This window comes from Cavia porcellus, unplaced genomic scaffold, assembly GCF_034190915.1.
Source record: "Cavia porcellus strain 051 isolate PalLab524CR breed Dunkin Hartley unplaced genomic scaffold, mCavPor4.1 scaffold_4, whole genome shotgun sequence".
NCBI classification, from domain to species: domain Eukaryota; kingdom Metazoa; phylum Chordata; class Mammalia; order Rodentia; family Caviidae; genus Cavia; species Cavia porcellus.
In genome coordinates, this window is record NW_026947487.1 from 112,061,684 (window position 1) to 112,070,870 (window position 9,187).

Consider the following 9,187-nt stretch of genomic DNA (forward strand, 5'->3'; position numbering starts at 1 on the left):
GCCTTAATAAATCTGGAAGGAAGAGAAAGACAAATCCTAATGGCTAGGGACTGGTCTGACTATATCAGCCAAGTTTCCTTGTTGGGAAAGGGAGCCCAGAACCCATAGATACTTTGAAATTTCTTCCTGATAAACACATAGTTTCACAGAGTATTAACACAGGGAAAGGCTGTAATTAAAAAAAATGGCCTTAATGGGAAGAGACAAAGATAAAATCACACCATAATCCTGGCTAAGCAAAGATAAAATCAAGTGTCCTGCCCAAACCAAATAGCTAATCTTAAAGATCAAAGATCATCTTTCTTGGCTAAGATTTGGCTGCTACCATGATTTCTTACCTATTATTACAGTTTAGGCTTTGCTTTGTTCTACTTGGCTTCTAGCTAGAAATCATCAAGATGCTGAATCATAGAATTTCCTTTTATTTGGGTAGCGTCCAGTCCAAACTACAGATTACTTCTGAAAACCTTCTCCCAAATTACCTAACTCAGCTTATGATACATCCTTGCAAACACACTGTTACTGAGAAAAGCCTACGATCTCAGACAGCTTGTGCTCTCCCTCATTAGTGCAATTTAGTAAACCCAACTTGGTCAATTATAGGTGTGTTGTAGGTGGTCTTTGGCTCACAGGCATGAAGAATATATTCCTTTATTCAACAAAGAGTTTCTGAGTCAGGCAAAGAGAATGAAGTATCTTTGCTTTCTCTGCAGAAACTGATATGAATCCAATACTTAAAATAGCAAACATGCATTGAAGCTTGCAAGCAATATAAGAAATGCAGAGCAAAAGTATCAATAGATTAATAACATACATAATCAGTAGTTCTCTCACTAGTCAGCTTTCCCATTGCTAGAACAAGTTACCTGGTAGTCACAACTTAAATGAAGAAAGTGTCACTTTTCTCATGATTTTGCTCATGGTTTCAGAAGTTTTAGTCCGTGGTTGGCTGGTTCTGAGGAAGAAACATGGTGGCAGGGTGTGACAGAGCAAAGCTGCTCAATTCATAGTGGCCAGGAAGCAGAGCAGATTGCCAAAAGCATGGGAGAAGAAGACCACAGGAACCAGACAAAGGAGTCCTTCAGGTAACATCCCCAGGTTTCCCCAGGCACACTCAGAAACATCCTCCTTATTAAATTTACAGCCAAATGATAGTGCTTGTTGTCTGTAAGAGTGAGGCTCTGATACTGAAGACAGTGGGACAGGAGTCCTCAGAAAAGAGGTAGAAACAGAGAGAGGAGAGGATGGAAGGGAAAATTTTGAAGATTCTCATAAAACCTGAGACAAAGACTTGAGGTCACTTGAAATCTCAAGGAAAGGCACAAGAAGCTAGGGGTGGGGTTCAAGGAAAGCCAGCACAAAAGGTTGTAAGGTTATCAAGGTGATCACTAAGGGCAGTTGAAACTCAATCCCATCCAGATCTTCTGGGTATGGTGGAAAATAAATTGTCCACTCAAAGACAGATTAAAAGAAATATGAATCCATTTTCACCTCTCCTCACTAGTTGAGGCAATCCACGGAGTCATTAATTTCTATAAACTCCTAGACTCCTCCCCTATACTTGATGAGTGGCATCTTTTGCATTTTCAAAGAATGAGAAATCCTGGGACAAATGAAAGTCATTATGCACTTACACAGCTGTCAGCGATAAGTGAGACCAAATTCATAGGAGCTGCCACTGAAGCCATGATTCATCATCATTGCTGGGGCTGCCAGGCTGGGCATCCATGGACCAAAGATGCCTGCTATGCAAATTGAAAGTAGGTACAGCCTAGACGTCTGGATGAGGCTCTCACTTTGCAAAGTGAATCCTGGCAGGACCTATGGAAATGTGGACTTACAAATACCAGATATGTACCACTGAGAGACGGAGTAAAAAGCTGAGTTGAAAGGAAGAGATGGGTGGTGGAAAGGGACATGAAATTCGACATATAGATGCCATCCAACCCATGCACAAACCTATGGATTGTGATTTCATAGTATCTAGTATTCCCCAACATGATGGTTAGTTACCAGCTAATCACCTGCTGCAAAGCCTACCTGCCTACAACCCCACTCAATGCACAGAACTCTAAATCTATATTAGATATCAACCATTAGTTAAGTATCTAAATAAAAATTATAGAATAAAAAATAATTTACCTTGGAAGAAATAAAAATAATGCGAGGAACAGAAGATAACTGAAAAAGCAAATTCTTATTTATATTTAAGAGAGATGAGAAACGTAATAGCTATAAAACTTATACAAAAAAGGAAATGCAATAGGAAATTAACGTATATGACTATACGCCACCAGAAAAGTCTGCAGAAAGGTTAAGGAAGTCTCCAAAGAGACAAACTGAAAAGCAAAAGTAACATATAGCATGAAACATATGTATTTCCTAAAATATATGGGATTATTAACATAGAAATTATAAGATCTAGCATATAGCATTTCTTAAAATATGGTAAAAATTTACATTTTTAAATTTTACCAAGATGCTCCTAAGCTGAAGATGTTTAGTATAATATGAGGACTACTGGTGGACCTTATCTTAAAAATATGTTAAAATTAACAAATAAAGCACCCACCTGTCATCTCAGCTACTTAAGAGGCTGAATCAGGAGGCTCAGGGATTTGAGGCTGACCTGTACAACAAAGTGAAACACTGTCTCCAAATCTATAAATTAAAAATACAATACATACATAAACTAGAGAGCATACTCATAAAAATTTAGACAACAGGATGAAAATATCAATAAAAAGACCTCTGACTAAAAATGTGAAAATTTCACATGCACAAATGACTATAATAAAATAAAACTCTAAATTACAAATAAGTAAAAGTACAAATCAAAAGTGACTAATGATATGAATAAGTGTATAGTCCCACCAGGAATTTTTAACAAATAAAAATTACTAAATAGGATTTTCATTTATCAAATATGCTATTTTTTAAGGGTTGAAATAGTCAAGTTTTGGCAAAAGGACATATGAACAGATCATGTTACTCTCTCCTCATGGGGAGAAAACTGGCACAAATTGTCCAGAAAAAAATCCCATGATGTGCAGACATCTTTCAGAGAACTCACATCCCTCCTCTTCCCCCAAATTTATCTATTCTAGAAAATTACACTCACATCTCTCTCTCCTTCGCAACCAAAATATTTAGGCAGACAAAGAAAGAAGGAAAAGCTTAGACAAAAACATATGTAGAAAAATGTTTATTATTTCGACATAAACATGGGAAGTAAGCCAGACATTTAAGAAGTAAAGCATTAGTTTAAAACTCCTGATTCTTCCACTCAAGTAGCTGTCCAGGGGTGTTTTAAGATACTCTTTAAGGACATGGAGAAACTACTCTTCATCAAACACTGGATAAAAAGTAAGACCGAAAGCAGTTTACATAGGAGGATAAAAATCAAAGTTTATAATACACGTGTGCTGAAGGGGACAGATGAGGGAGAGGAGAAAAGACAGACCAGTCCTGCAGTGCTGTGAGTTGGGGGGTACTCCCCAATGTTACCAGTGAGATTTCTTATTGGTTGAACTATGATCAATTCTTATCTCTCCTCGGACTCTAATTTTTTCTGATCATTTACAGTGAACATGTCATATTTAAAATAAAACTAGTAAGTGCTACATGATTGTATTTTGTTGATTTAAGTGTTTCATTCCTATGAAATTTATTTGGGCATCATGCTTTGAGATTTTGAAATGACTGACTAATTAAATTCACAGATAAAGGGGGAGGGGGGGGAGGGAAGGAAGAAAGGAAAAAAAAGAATAGAAGAAAAAATGGAAATAAAGCTTTTGTAAATAAGGAGGGGAAGAGGGATTAAAGAAAAGGGAGGAACAGTAATAAAGAAGATGAATCAAAATAGAACAGGTACAAATTCCCCATGGTGAATGTGATCATTATGTACATATAAAATGTACCAATAAATGAATAAAAAAATAAATACATCCACAGACAAAATCCATGAATCAGTGTTACCACGTCTGTCCAAGAAGAACAGAAGGAGACTAAGGGATTAAGGCAGATCTGGGAATGTGATGGGGTCTCTGAATGTGACCCTGTGGCTGGGGGCAAAGTTAAGGGACTGGGGAGACAGGGAGCCCTCTATTTCCATTTCAAGCCTGAGGAAAAGAAGGTGTCTAGTGTAGTTCAATGAGGCCTTCGGTATGAGCTGCCCATGGCTCCTCCCCCAGACACGCAGAGCTGAGGGGAACCCCAGGGTGATCAGCAGAGCCCAGCTGCTCCCAGGAGAATCACTCAGAGCCAGCTCAAGCCCATAAAGAAGTACACTTCCTTAGAGATAGAATAACCCAGCAGGTCTGGATTTCACGCAATTTTATTTTTAATAAGGTAATTAGATCACATTGTACATCGAGGAATAAGTCAGTAGACATCGAACTACTGTAAGTCTTCTCACAGAACCATCTTTTCCACACCCTCATAGTATAGAAGTTAAGATCACAGACTTGAGCGTCCAGTCCCTGTGTGACTTCAGACAAGTTATTTCACCTCTCCTGTCTGCTTCCTCATCTCCAAAGGGAAATAAAGAAAGGCCTTGCTTTTGTACCCTCCATAAGTATATTACATGTGTTGAAAATCAGCAAGGCCATGGCACTATGCCTAGCAAAAGCATACACCAATGCTTGGAATTGTGCTCCATTAAACCGAAACAAAATGGAAATATTTTTTGGTTGAACCAGGCGATATTATTAGTTGTACTAGGAGATATTATTTCTCCTCTGATCCCTGCAGTCACAATCATGAAACAAAAATCAGGTTCCTTTGTTAATTCATGTATGAATAAACAAAAAAAAAAAGCTATCATGAGCATCAATACTGACTACTTGTAATCTCAAAAAAGGAAAGGCAACTTGTGCTTGTAGGAGCCCATCCAGCAGAGGCAGGAAGCAGATAGAAGAGAACTCAGAGAAGCCTGCAAAGTGTCTGGACTAGCGAGAGACAGGGTCCTCTAAACTTGGAAGGGAATACAGTTGGAGAAGGTGAGGAGTCCTGAGAAAAGTGCTCTCTTTTTAGAAACACCCACAGTAACCACCCAGATCTTAGCAGGCATTCATGTATCATCCCATTTCCAGATACAATGAAGAAGTATCTGGAAAAACCTGAATAGATGTCTGACCATGATAACAAGGTGGAACAGGAGACAAAAAACCATTTATGGAACACTTCCCTTGCCTTAGGTCATCTCCCAGTTAATGCGATGGAATCATCATTCCCATTTCAAATATGGGAAAATTACGAGTTAAAATGCCCAGGGTCATATAGACCTGGATCTGAATTCTAGATCTTTTGTAGATCTTTGTTTTTCTGTCTGCCTCTGCACTTCCCTGCAGCTACCCATTATCAACAAATCCAGGAGGTGGAGCTCACAAAATCAACTGAGATGCAGTTAGACTTGACCTGATTACCTGGTCATTTTCAAGCTTCCTTTGATTTCACAAAACTTAATGTCTGCTGCTCCTGGCTGAACCTTTAAATAGGAGTACTTATGGATTTAAGACTCTGCATGCTATTTAGAGTCAAGGAAAGGCATGGTGTGAGCAGGCTAACTAAAATCCTAATATGACAGACCCTGTTGTCTGCTATGGTCCTGTTAATTGCTATGTAGGGTATAGGTTTTGGCATCAAAGAGCCTAGGGTTGAATCTCCCCTTGGATTATGAACAGTGTGATAGTCATTGAATTATATTCAGTGATAATCACTGAGAATTCACTCTCAGCCTTGTCCACTTTCTCTATGTGCAATCACAACCAATCATTGCATCTCACATGCTTTTGGGAGGGTTAAATAAGACAGTGGGGAGAGATGCTTAGGGGAGAAGATGCTTACTTCCCATGTGTATGTTGAAATAATAAACATTTTTCTTCATATGTTTTTGTCTGAGCTTTTTCCTTCTTTCTTTGTCTGCCTAAAGATGCTTAATTAATATCAGAGCACTTGAGCTCCTCCCCAAATGTACATCCAAGTCTTCTTTGGACCAACAAGAGTACCCTAGGACCTGTCCTGAAGGGCAGCCCAGGCCCCCACCAGCTACACTATAGTGACATAGGGGAATGAAACTCCCAACCTACTATATGTCTGGTATGAGTTCATGTTCTCTAAAATTGAAGAATGAATTTGGGGAACAACAGAGGTTAAGAGCAGAATATATTTACTGAGAGAAAGAAAGCCTCTGTCTGAAGGATGGAAGGGGTCCCAAGTGGGTTGCCAGAGACCCTGTCTTTTCCAGAGACTTTTATAGAGGTAAACCATGAGGTGAGATGGGTCTAAGATAGGGAAAACCTGGGAACTTGCAAGGCAGACAGGCATGAGGTGGGACAGAAGTATGGTCAGCCAATAAGATTAATTATTCAGGTAAAATTGACCAAATCAGGGACAAATGGGGAAGCAAGTCACATAGCAAGCAAGTTTTCTTATGGAACGGTGACTCTTCCTGTAGGGATTTGAGATGGTAGCTTCTGGCCTATCAAGCTGACCTGTACCTATTTAGAATATCAATCCCTGATGTTTATACTTAGGTATGGTTGCATTCATTTTGCCTTTTGTTTTGAGATCTGGCCCACAGAGAGAGGTGTCACATGACATCTGGTCCTCTGTGTCTGCTCCCTCAAGGGCCTGGCCCTGTCTGACTGCCTATAATATTTCTGTCTAACTCAGCTTCCTCTACCAGTCCTACATGTCCACACAGACACATCTGAACCAAGTGACCCCCGTTAAGGCCTCCCTAACCTCTCACTGCAATTCCCCATGATTATTTAAAATGACACAACGAGAAGAAAGACAGGACACGAAAGCAAACTATGATACTTGTTGTAGCAGCTGGAAAAGAAAACAACATGAAGAAAAATATTTCCCCATGAAATTCTCATAGTAAAAAACATAAGCCATGCTGCCTTCAACTTGGATCATAGAATAATTTCAGATCATACGAGGTCTCATAGACCTAATTATTCAATAGCTTCAGCAAACACCAATAGTGTTAATCATTGTCTGCTGGTTTCTCTGAGCTTTGGTGAGTAAAAAAGACCGGAATCCCAGAGCTGAAAATTGAAAAGCCACACTGTACAATCATGAGGATTAAGAGAAGATAGCCTTGGGTTGAGCTGTTGTGTGTTCCTGGTGAAGCCAGGCAAGCATTTCAGCTGGAATCTGCTCCACCTGTCTGGGCCATGGCCCTCATAGGGAGCCTAGTGCACTGGTTTGGTGGAAAGAAGAAGAACAGGCACAGTCAGACCATGACTTCTCAACCAAAACCAGCGGGGTTGCCTGTGGGACACTTGGCCGAGTCTAGAAGTTCTTTTGATTACTACAAATAGGAGAACCGTGCTACTGGCAACTAATGAGTAGAGGCCTCTGTTCGGTATGCAGAACACACAACATCCCCGCTACAAATCCCCACCAAAGACAATGCATCCAATCCACAGTATCAATACTGTCGAGGCTGAGAAACCCTATGCAAAACATATGAACAAATACAAGCTCATTACTGTGGCCAGTACACAAGAGTCAGTGCCTACACCTGGCATCTGTGCTGAGTCCTGTTTCTTGGAATGACACTTTTCTCTATAAAACCACAGATAAATCACAGCCACCACTTATGTTCCCCTCTCGTCTGTCCCCTGATACTGAAAACACACCACTAAACAAATTAAACACGTCTCTAAGTCAAGCACTTCACAACACTGTCTAGTACCCTATTAGTTCTCATGATAACTTTACTCTGAATGTATTATGATGATTTGTATCTTATTTACCAGCAGACTGAGACTTGGAGTAGTTCTATAAATTGCTCGACTTTGAAAGGGCAAAGCTAGGATTCAAACAAAGGCCTGATTCCAAAGCATCAACTCCTAATTACTCAGCTCTATTTGCAAAACTTAACCTTACTGTAGAAGATGACATGGGCACTTCTCCTTGAATGCAGAACAACTGCTGTGACATTAGTTAAATAAAGTCATATTTTTATATACTGGTGTGTGCAGAGTGGGCTACGCTCTTCCATTCTTCCTTTAATTGGCTCTAAGTGATGCAAGTAAGGCCAGCTAAGGTACTGATATGCAACACTTGAAGCTAACCTGACAGTTTCTTGTTTCCTCACATAGTGCTCTCTGTAAAGGATTGAGGGCTGCGGAATGGCAGAGCCAGTCAGCTCAAGGAATGTCAGCTGGGTACGAACCTCAGAGTAAGAGGCTATGACTTCCCAGGACACAAAAGTTTACATATCAGAGACTGAAGCAACAGCCTCATAAAACACCCTAACTGAGTTACCCAGACTGATCCTTCTGCATATCATTCTCCCTACATATTGCAAAGATGCCTTCCCCCCTCCTGGCTAGCCAGCTCAAATAACTCGTGTAGTTCCCACCATCCTCACTGTTAATCATCTTTGAACCATTCGCTTCTTCATGAGATAATAAATCCTGGGACAGGCCTTGGATCAAGACCTTTGTTCTCATATCCTCGGTTGGATGGGACTTGGCTGTCCATAACTTTGAATATGTCTTAGTGCCTTTACTGTTGTGGTGGGTTACTTGGAGGTGGTAAATTGGAATTAACTTGCTGGAATTCCAATAATATTTCTATGGGGTCACAAATATAACTTTCTGGATTATGGAGTGAGTTGGAAAAGGATTACAATATTTGGATTATAATATAAAGTATTTGGGGTTACAATATATAACATTGGTATTTCAATATTTACTGCTTACCCAAACTCTGCAGGTCCCTGAGCACCCCTGGCCTTTGCCCTCCTGTAAAGTAGAGATTATCATAGCTTTACAAGGTTTCAGGAATTGAAGATAACACAAGGTGAGAATTTAGCATGGCATCCAGCAATAAATTTATCTAACTTCCTTGAGAGCTTGAGCAGATAATCACTGAATTAATGACATTTGGGAAATTCCTGCAGTGGCACAGAAATTGGACTCAAGGTCCTCAGACTTTCTTTTACTTTAAAGATTATAGACTCTAGCCAAACCTTAACAACTCAAGGCTCAACTCAATCACCTCTCCTCCCATGATCCCCTGGTGCTTTCCTTGCCTTTGGAATCACAGGTGAGAACTTACTTTGGAACACTAGAGTATTCTTTTGTATACTGATCTCCATGTCATCTTTCCTTTTGCCAAGATTGTAGAATTAACTTGAAAGCAATTCATGGAGTAATTCTAC